The sequence below is a fragment of the Nestor notabilis genome, unplaced genomic scaffold (genome assembly GCF_000696875.1).
Source record: "Nestor notabilis isolate BGI_N333 unplaced genomic scaffold, ASM69687v1 scaffold9757, whole genome shotgun sequence".
NCBI classification, from domain to species: Eukaryota; Metazoa; Chordata; class Aves; order Psittaciformes; family Psittacidae; genus Nestor; species Nestor notabilis.
Genome location: NW_009936044.1, coordinates 13,717 through 24,994, shown reverse-complemented (window position 1 = coordinate 24,994; position 11,278 = coordinate 13,717).

Sequence of the window (11,278 nt, the reverse complement as noted above, 5' to 3'; positions counted from 1 at the left end):
AGATCCAGGCTGGTGACTTAAGCTCGCCAAGCAGCCCAGCCAAGTCAGACTCAAGCTGGTAGGAGGGAGAAGCTGCTACAACACTCCTGACCATGGCCTTTCTGCTGATCCATCCTAAGCATCTTGTAGGGGAGATGCCATATTCCCCTCCCCAGAACCAAACATCACAGACATGCTGTGGAGGGTGAGCCACCAGGAAGGAAAGAAAGTTGTCTATGAGGAAATCTTGCCCCTACGACCACCTTGGGTACTTGGGTACCACTGCAGAGGTCTCAGAACACATCGTCTCATCGAGCCCTGGGCACTGCAGATCTCTGCCTGTTACCACTCCAGCCCTGTGCAAACCACCCTGCCCTGCAAGGAAATACTGCTTGGTATCAAGGATGCCTACAGGTGATGATGTGAAATGTGAATAAGGAAAGCAGTTTATGCAGAAAAGTAATGATCCCTTTGGGATCTTCCCAGTTTATATGCAATTACACCAAGCAGCTAAAAAGAAGGAGTGCTCAGCAGAGAAGGGAGGAGGATAATCTGCTGGTGTAAAGCCCTGCAGCTCCCTGAAGCAGTAAGCAATGTAAAGCAGAGCTGACATTTGAGGATGCACATGATCTTCTAGTTCACGTGTGTCAGGACATCTGCTATGAGGACCTCATACAGCTAAAACTATCTGTATCTTCACCTGCAGCTGCTGCTGAGTGTAGCATAGAGTAACTCACTGAGCTGAGCCTCACACAGGGAATTCCACTCCTTCATGTCAATTTATAGCCAATTCAGGATTTAAGCAACTATTATTTATCACCAGGGCTCCCTGCTAACCATTACCACACCAGTGAGGATTTACTCAAAATGAATTTCCAAATTAGCAACTCCATGTTCATTTCTTTTATGTTCGTTTCGGTTTATGAGGAATGTCAGCAAATCACAGCATCCCACTCAGGGTAAATTACCTGGGGATTTTATGCATGGTGGTTCTGCTGAGCTGCAAAGGCAGTATGGCAGCTATCTCGTCATGCTCACAGTGCCTATGCCACCAGGGAGAAGGAGCCCAACTGCTTCCAAAGGATGAACAGGTTGGAAAGATGCTTAAAACATCTTGCAAGTATGGATGAGGCTTCCCTGTGCAGACTAGAGCATGCTCAGGTCGTGCACCCATCTCCCAACTCCTGCAAGTAGTTCCCCTCTCCCCGAATTTATCGTTACTGAACAAGAAAGGAAACAAGAGCCCACTGTCTTTCTGTCTGATTTTATTCTCTGAGACAAGAGCTTTTCTCCCTGGCAGAAAGCAAACTAGGGTTCGTTTTGTTTAGAAGTGAAGAAATAGCAGGTCTTGACTCCATAGATTTCTGGCAACAGTTATGCCTTGGAAAAACATTTGTGTTGGTAGAAAAGTGAAAGACTTCTGTCTGCTGCAGCAGCCTTTGGCCTCTGTGGATGTTTCTCCTGATCCCAGGCAGATGGAGCACGTCTTCTATCCTGCGCCACTCCATCAGTTTCTGCTCCTGGATCCCTGTGCCAAGTCACATTGACCTCAGCAATGGGGCGAGAGTCAAAGCCACCAGTTCCCATGAGCAGGGCTGGGAACAGGACTTTATATGCAGGCAGCAGAGCCAAAGATGCCAAGGGATGTCACTTCTCTTTGCAGAGGTGGAGGAGCGGGAGGGACAGGATGTGATGATGAGGACTCACTGTCCCCTCATATCAGAGTGGCAGCACAACCATCAGGTTTCTAAGGATGCAGCTTGAAGGTGGTGGTCTCATGCAACAGCATGGGGATATTTTTAAGCTGGGCTTTGAAGGACAAGGGCTGCCTGGTGAGGTGAGAGACAATGCAGAAACACAAGGCAGAAAGACCAGAACTGGAAGTTTGCTCCAGGTGACATAGGCTAAAATGAAATTGTCCCTGGCCATGACCAAAGCTGTCGATGAGCTACAAGACATGGGAGGGAAGGAGCATTTGTTTGCTTTTCTTTCAAAGGCTCCAGGCTGGGACCTGGTTTAGACTCCACCCATCAGTAAGGATGGGTTTAGCCTCCAGTACAGGAATTAGTGTGTCACCAGCCATGAGCAGCCAGCCAGGACCTAGCAAGTAGCTGAGCTGAGCATTGCACAGCAGGGCACAAGCAGCTGCCCTGTAACAGCTTCCATGGCAGCCAAAGAGGAGCCAGCACAGGCACAGCCAGTGGGATAGCTTTGGATGAAGGGAGGGAGGACAGTGCAGCTGGAAGAGCTCTGCAGCCCTGGTCCTTCCCAAGACAGAGACTCCAACTATCTGGGTAGGACACAGCTCAAAATCCCAGGATTGGCCTTCCCAAAACTCTGGTGGTGTTTGGACAAAAGCTTTGGCCTTTCTTTTTTTTCTTCCTTTATTCTTTTTTCCTTTTTTTTTTTTTTTTTGTCACGTGGCCAACTAAACATTCCCGTCCAGCTGCCTTCAGCCTTGCGTTACCATTCCTTCCCTAATGAATCTTCTGGGACACACAAGCCCCAAATCCTGCACAAGTCTCATGCTCCCTTTCTGCCCTGCAAGATGGCCACAGCCAATTTTCATGTTAAATTTCCCAGCTTGGAAACACAGCAGCACAAGGAAGGGCTGGTGATGTTTCTTTCCATTTCCACCTTCAATGTAAAAGCAGGGCAGATCTTGCCAAGGGGCCGGAGTGGAACAGCCGCCACGCTGAGGCTGTGAACATTGCTCAGTACATGGTGGTGCCCCAGAAACAGAAGAGCGCTGGACAAAAATGAACCACTAGGACTGTTTCTCACCTTGATCCTTGAGAGTGAGGAATTTCCGTCCTTGTAGTCCTTCTTCCACCCCTGTGCTGCTGCTGGGCGTCCCAGCCCCAGCCCAGCACCATGCTGCTGGCTGCACTCCTGATGGACTCTGTATTCCTAAGTGTAATAACAGCTGGGTGGCAAGTCTGGAGACTTGTACACAGAGATGGCTTGGAGTCCCCTTTAGTGGTTTTGCACCTTTGATCTCTGGAACACGTATTTCAAGCCCAGAAAGGGCTTTTGTGATGGCCAAGGAAATCACTACATAAAAGGACAGAGAGACCTGATAAGGAATGGGGTAAAAGGTTTGTGCTGCAAAGGAAAAAGGCAGCCTACCCCTATGCCTTGAAACGCCCAAGACATAAAGTGAGAACTGGCCAGGGTCAAGCTGAATTGCCTCTTGCAGAGGATGGCAATAACAAGGGAAGTTTTAGCCATCTACATCAGAGGAAAAGGGAAGGAGAAATGGAGCTGCTGTACAGAGAGGATGGGGTATAGATCAAAGTTAGTCTGAGCATGATCCAAAACTAATGCATCTTTCTAATGTCCTGTCACTGTGCAGAGAGCACAAGGATAACAGGAACAAGGAAATGGACATGGAAATGTCACATCCCTCCAGGTAAAGAATCAGAGGACAGCAAGCTCATGTCATGGGCACGGCTGGTTCCTATCCCCTAGTACTGAACACCTGACACTGAAACCTCCCCATCAAAACATCCACCAAGCATAGGGAAAGGAGAACAGAAAATGACTTAAAAGAGGGGAAAATGTCACTCCACCAACTACAGACCATTCAGGTGTCCCATGCAACATGGCAGGCATGGGGAATTGGAGCTCAGAGTATATCATCCTCTTTTCCACTCCCCCAGTTAGCCAGATAGCCTGATAACGCTCACAGTTAAAATATTGCCTGTAAATGGGAGAAATGAAGATCTAATCTACCTCAACAGCAGCAAAGTGCTAGAGCACCACACGACTAAGCCCGTGAGAGCCTGAGGGGACTGGAACTAGGCCATGGGTTGCAAGGTACCAGTGCCAGCACTTGGATTCTGGGCCACCAGGGCTCCTGGGTCAGGCTTGGGACAGGTTTATGGATGATCTCAGCCCAAAATCAACTGGGCTCACAGTGTTCAGAGGCCCAAAATGTCCCATGTAATTGGAGAATCAGAAATGAGAGTCTTCAAGTATCAGTGTGAGAGTACCCCAGGTTCAGGACTTGGGACCAGTTTTGGTCCCAGCCAAAAATACTTGGAGGAACATCTCATTCCCTTCAATCCTGCCTGCCTTCAGCATACACGTGAGTGCTAATTCTCCTTCCCATAACTGAAGCCCTTGACTTGCCACCTTATTTCTAGACATTTCCAGGAAAATCCCCAGCTCTGCTAAGCAGAAAGTCGCGACTGCAACGTGCCTAATCAGAAATGCTAATCTAATGCTACCACACAGAGCCAGCACACGCAGCTCCCATCACCAGCAGGCTTTTGCTGCGTAACCCAGCAGCAGCATCAGTTTGTTTATTTGGACTGATTTACCCTTGAATTTCTCTGCCTCCTTCCAAGAAAATGGCATCCCCAAACACGAATTGCCCCACTGCACCTACTGGTGCCTCTCCAGGCTTTGGAGAGGGCTGGAAATCAGGCTGGGTGTGGGGGGAACTCAGCTTGCAGAGGGCTGCAGGGGAGTACTGGAACAACCACAGCTCTAATTCAATTTGTACCCATTTTCCCTTTTGCCTTCACTTCATTATAGATTATTATTATTTTTTAAACTGAAGCAAACAGAGTTGATTCTGCTTCCAACTGAATTGCCCACGGGCTGGCTCCTCTCATCCAGCCAGCTGATAGAATCTTTACAGCAAGCTTCTTCTCAGTGGACCTGCAGTCTTCAGGGAGCAATGCCTTAGTTGGGGACAATCTCACGTCTTTTACAGAAAGCAGCATTTAATTTCCAGTTACTGGCTGTTTCATGCAGCTATTCAACTAGATAAGAAATGGCATGCATGCACAGACTTAAAAGAGAGTAATTCCCAGCTTGAAGTGGGACAAAAAGTTGGGATCTCAAAATACTTTGCAAGTAAGGGGGGTCATTTCATTTCTGTTTCCAGCCTTTTCTATAGCCCAGCATAACTGTTATGCTGCAGATGAGCACAAATTTCTAAATAAGTTGTTTCAAAGCAAAAACCAAACCATTCTCCTTTGAGAAGTGTCAATGTGAGACTTCACAAAGATTTCTAAAATTAGATACTTCAAAAGAATAAGTGCAATAAGAAGACTGGTCAAAACGTATCCTTTTCTGTGCAAACTGGCAGCTTTGAAGAACTCGTGTTTTCTGATGAAAAGATACTAAACTGCAAATGTTCCCTGGGCAGGTCCCCGGTCCCTCTGCTGCCACAGCCCCGACTCACCCACTGAGGCTGTTTGTCCCAGCACAGGGGGCTGTGGTAGTCCTGTCCCTGCACCAAGCCGTGATGACAGCCTGACAGCCTTTCCCAGCCTGTCAGGCTGTCATGGTTCTCTTCTACTTTCTTCACTACCTGACTCACAGTTTGGGGTCCTGCTATGGGGTACATACAGGTTGGAACAAGGGGAGTGCTGATGCTTGATTGTGTTGCAGGACTTGGCTTGGTTGCCCGGCAAGGACTTGCCCAATCCCTTGTTCCATCTCTTGTATAATCTAAACTCGATGAATCTTCCCAAAGGGCAACAGATCACAGCTCTGATCCCATCACCTCCTGGAAGGCTGCAAAGGTTATTTTAGGCTCCTGAAACCCCATCCCCTGCCTCCCTTTGGACATCCCACACTGCACACGAGGGCCCTGCAGGCAGGGAATCAGCACCTGGGCAGCAATCAGCAGTGGGGACAGTCCTGCCTTTCCTAAGTCCAGTTGAATCAAACTAAAAGATTTATGAGTGGTTTTGTAACGATATGAGCTGTTCAGGAGCACTCCCTGCAGACTCTAGCCAGGTTCTGAAGGGGACGTGCTCTTCTGAGATGTTTCCTATTTTTGTCGGCACATTGAACATAGCCTCTAAATTAAAATCTTCTATTTCAAGTCTATTTTGATCAACTCCACTTCCTTCAGTTTAAAAGATACAATAAGAATAGATGAGCTCTTACAAATTAAAAGCCTCTCTTGCTTAACAAATTGTATCTCTGCAATAATTAATTGTACGGAGAGAGATTCCAGCCCTATGTTTTTGGCCTCATTCCAGGCTGTGTAAGGGGAAAGAGGAAAAAAATGTATATTTAGGAGTTTGTTGCCTCACCACGCTGGCTCCTGCACTTCCCATACAACACAGGATGGGTCTGACCAGTCCACATGGGGTGAGCCCATCCCAGGCACAGCAGTGTCTGCTCTCATCCATCAGCATGGCTGTCACCAACTGCCTGTCACAAGCCTCAGCTTGTGATTTGCAGGGGGGAGGCTTCAGGCTCATTTCACCGCCTGCTTTGATTTTTTTCTATAGGTGATTATTATTAAGACAGCAGGTCTTTTCCTGTGAGCTACTACTGTTGTTCCCAAATTGATGGTTCCTAGAAGCTGGTGGTTTGTAGGGGTTGTATATATGGAAGATGTGAAACCAATGCCTGGGTTCTGGGGCAGCTCCTGCTAGCTATGCCTCCTGCCAGGTGCTCCAGGACTTTGTGACTTTGTCCAACCTAAACTTCCTTAAGAAATTCCTTCCAGTGCGTGAATATCCTTATGATGAGTAAGTCTAAATTAATCTTAGTTTCTGCAGTCTAAGCCTTTGGTTTCTATTTCTCCTACCATAGGGTAGGGAGCTCCTACTCTCCTTCCCTGAGGCAAAACTGCAAATATATGCTGGTTATGACATCTCTCCTTCAAAATCTTTTCAGTCTTTTCCCACAGGACATGTCCTCCAGGCGTCTATCTTATGTGCTCCTCACCCTTGAAGCTTTTCAGCCAGAAAAGCCTCCGTGAAGAAGATGGTTGTAGTTGGCTTTGCTCACCCTGGTAAATTCTTCACGCTTGAGACAAGCGGAAGGCTGGTATCAGCTAGGATCAAGCCCAGGACTGTCAGATGTCCCACCTGCAGCAGAGGACATTCACACTAAGGGTCAGGGCAGAAAGATCCTCTACTTCTTTACCCTATTCCATGTGCAGCTGCTGCTGCCAGGGAGCAGCATCCCACAGCCACAGCCCCCATTTTCACAGGTACCTGCGGTGGGACATGAGGTGGAGGTTGCAGCAGCTTGGCACAGAGGCAAGGCAGGTTGCAGGCAGGATGTCACAGCCTCTGTCCTGGCCTGACAGAGCTTGCCTACACCACTGCAAAGAGCTGCCAGTGAAGTGATGCTGCTCCCTCCCCGGGTACCCTCACTGTCAGGGTCTGCGTGCAGGGACCTGCTGATGACATGCATCCACACCTGTGCCCAGCTCTTTATCTCATGCTGGAAGCAGCTCAGCCACACATTGACTTCATAGAATCATAAGAACAGTTTGGGTTGGAAGAGACCTTAAAGCTCATCCAGTTCCAGCCCACTGCCATGGACAGTGACACCTTCCACTAGACCAGGTTGCTCCAAGCCCCTGTGTCCAGCCTGGCCTTGAACACTGCCAGGGATGGGGCAGCCACTTCGTAGTCCCTCTGCAACCCTTGCGGGGCCTCTCCTTGCCCCTTCTGCCCACACTGGCAGGTCCCAGTGCAGGGCCCAGGCAGGGTGTGAGCTGGCAGCAGCAGCCAGCAGCCTGCCTAGGCAATGCCTGTGTCCGGTCCATGCTCTGAGCTCCATGCTCCTTGCCAGCCCCATGGCGGTCCCGCTGCAGGGGAGCATTTTGCTAATCCTTTCATTTCTGCCCCGTGCCCAGCAGCACAGCCTCCTGCCAGCTTTGCAGGGAAATGCTTCAGAAGCACTTGTGTCTCAAGCAGGCAAACCTTTCCTGTGAAGTGGCAGGGAAGGAGCTGGCTTCCAGCCCTGAGAAGTCCTAAACCACTCAAACAGCATCAGAGCAGGAGCTTATATACGGAGACCAGACTCCACTGGCCCCAGGCTAAAACCAGACAGCTCCTTCCTGCAGGAACTGGCAGACCTTCCTGACACAGGGCCCAAAAATGCCAGGAGGGGTCTGAGCAGAGCTGTATCGCAAAGCATCCCATCTTCCCACTCTGCTCCTGGACCAAGAGCAACCCATGGCTCATCCTCCACACCCAGAGGGGGCAGCAACTTTGCACAGCCCCAGATTAACCTGCTTCCACAAGATACCACCCAGGCCATGATCTCAGCAGTGTTTGGAAGAGGATGAAATATTTATCTGGAAAACAAGGACATGTACAATTGCATTTGGCAGGATTAGTGCTAAAGCCCATAAAAGACCCACTCATCGGAGCCATAACCGGTTGCTCCCTTCCTGGGGACGCCTTGTGCACACCGGTGGGTATATGCTATGCCAAGGCTCCCACTGCCCTCCCAGCCTTATGGCTTGGGGGGAATGATTGTCACCTCCTCACAGAGACCTCAGACTTTCCTTTTGTCAGAGGGACAAAAACCCCTGAACCGGAGTCATACAAACTGCTCTCTCCCTATTCTAGGAGTCCCTGTGAATTGATGACCCTCCTTGGCCCTTGGACACTTCGGAAAACATGTGAGCCCTCACTGCCCAAGGGAGCTCCACACTAGTGCGAAGCCAGCCAGCACCCTCCACTCCTTGTTAGAGCTTGGAGAGCTTTGTATAACACAGATAGACTGACAACCTGGAAATAAACCTCTAACATCCTCCCTCTGCACTAGGAGAAGCTTTAGAAATACATGACAGACTGTGTCTATAGTCTGACACTATATCACAGCAGATGGGGTCCTGCTAAGCCTCCTTGGGATCAGCACTGCAGCAACCAAAGGGGTGGGAAAGGCACAAGCCTCCTTTCCTTCTCCAGTATATGTGTACAGTACATGCCTTTGGACAGAAATATTCCTGGAATAGCCAGGGTTTATGGCATGCTAAAAATACATACACAAGCAGGATGTTGCTCTGGACCTCAGCCACAGCACAGCAAGGGTCTCCCATTGCTATGGGGAGCTGCCTGGTGTGCAGGCAGGAGTGGTTCCTTGCACAGTGCCAGGCTCCCATGTTGGACTCGCTGGAGATGTTTTACACGTCCTTCCTTTGCAATATTTATTTCCCACAAGTATGCTCTGTCTTACACAGCCCCCAACAGAGAATATCAGAGATTTCTGTCATAATTTACCATTTTGTCCAGGACAAGATTTCACTGGAAAGTATTTGTTTCAAAAAGAAGCAGTATACTAAGACATTGGGAAGGTCCCTGTCTTTTATTTTCACCATGTATATAATCCACAGGAAATCAAAGTGTTCAGGTGATTTGAGTAAGATACTGGCCTCCCCATCTAGCCAGGAAGAGCAGCAGTCTTTCCATGGCTTTTTAGGTTTGATTTTTCCAGAGGAAACAACTCAGCACAAGTCCCATTCCCTAACCCTGGATCTTCTGCCAGAGTTCACATAAATGTCTTGGAAGCCCAGTGAGACACCCCTCCAGCTCCACTCAGCCTGCACTGCCCAAGGGGCAGTTCTGCACCCAGAGGCTTTGCGTTCTAGCTATTTTCTACTCTTCTTCTCCCTCCTCCTTTGGCTTTTTCAAATCCAGCCCAGGCTGAAGAGAGCAGTGCAGAGCTGCACTTCCGAGACCTGCTCAGAGCTCAGCTGCCTTATATGATCTCCCAGGTTGGCTTCCACCTTCCAGGCATAACTTCACCACCTGAAGCTTTTCAGGAGCTCCCATGATTGCCAAATCTCGCATCCCTGTTCTAAGAGTCCCAGACTTTCCCTGGCTTCTGTCGTACTTCCCCACCTCCCAGTGTTGCTGAAGCCTTCAATTACTGCTGCTTTACACACATGCAGGACATCAGAAGACCTCTTATTTTCCGGCTCTTTACTCACTCCATGGCTCATTGGAGCCCACCTGGGGAATTTCCCAGTTATGAGTGTCTCTGGTTGCTGCCTGCTCCATGCAGCATAGTGAGCCTGGCCAGTGCTACATGGCACTTTTCATCCTGACACTTCCAGACATAAGATCACTCCTAGAGCAGAGCCAAGCGAGGGGCTCTGGAATAAATCAGCACCCCAGTGACTTCAGCTGACGCAGTCATTCCTGAGCAGATTTGAGTCTTGTTTTGGAGGAGGGATCCCTCTGCGGCCGCACACTGCACACACCAGCCACTTGAGAAGCTCCCAACAGCCAGTCCCCAGCTCTGGTACCCAGGCACATCACAGGCTGCTGATCAACATGAAAACTCTCCAGCTCCAGCGAATCATAAGCTTATTAAAGATAGATCTGTACTTTGGTCTGCAGACATAAACACATCAAAGGCATTTTGGTCTGTGTGCCAGTGCCACCAGTATCCCTGTTTTGCAGAGATGGAGGCTGGGATGTGCTCTTCATTCCCAGCATAGAGCACTGGGGGAGCTCAGCCCAGCGGGGTAACTGTCTCCTTCCAGCCTGGGGAGCCCAGGGCCACATCCAGGCTGTAATAATTCAGTCCCTGGCTATTTGCTTGAAGGACTCAGAAGTGGCTGGTGGGGACTGAAGCACTCCTCATAGTGCATCATTGCCAGCATTGTTCTCCCTGGGCCATGCAGAGCCAGAGGGGTGGCCAGGCTTCACTGGAGTTCTGCTAGCAGCCTGGGACCTGCTCAGCTCGAGGCAGAGAGCTAAAAGGGGAAGCAGGTCCTCACACAGCTGGCCCAGCAGCTGATATTTACACAGTGCTTTGAAACCTGCAGATGAAAGTTTTGAGAAACATGAAAGGCTGTCACTGCTTGTTTGTCATTTGGTGTCTTTCCTCCCTGCCATCACACATGTTCGGGGGACAGTTTTCAGCAAAAGAAAGTGCAGCTTTGTGGGAAAGATGCCCAGCCCGGAGCATCCCTGCACTGACCCACAATGAGATTCGCCCCACCTTGGCAGAGAACCCCCAGCATGCTGGCATGGGCTCCTCCTGCCACCTTGAGTTGCATAAGGAGCAAATTCACACCCCAGCACTGACTGGGCTCATTTCCTCCTGCTTTGCAGTTACACCCTCTTTTTCTTTATCTCTCCCCAGTGCAACCCAAGAGCCTCATTCCTCCCTGTGGCCTCTCAGTCATCTTCAAAGGCCCAGCTCTAGGCTTGGCTTTCTTGCTCTCAGGGTGCTCACACCAAGTGCAAAACCAGGTTTGCACTAGGAGCAAGTGGTGGCATCAGGCCTCCCAGCACCAGAGAGCCACTCGGGAGGGAGGTTTTGGAAGGTGCAAGGACCCTGAAACCTTAACATTAGCAAGGAAGGTGATGGGCAGCACGCAGGGAAGCAGCAGCGGGAGGCAGCAGGCATCCCACACTACCCTGTGTGCCTGGCACAGTGCGGTGGAGCCCAACACACCTCATGCCCCGAGCACAGCTCACTTCCAGCATTTCAAATTTGCCGGATGATAACCTCAGTGTCTGAGTTCACAGCTCTGATCCCACCCACTTGTGGTCTGACTCATGTTGCA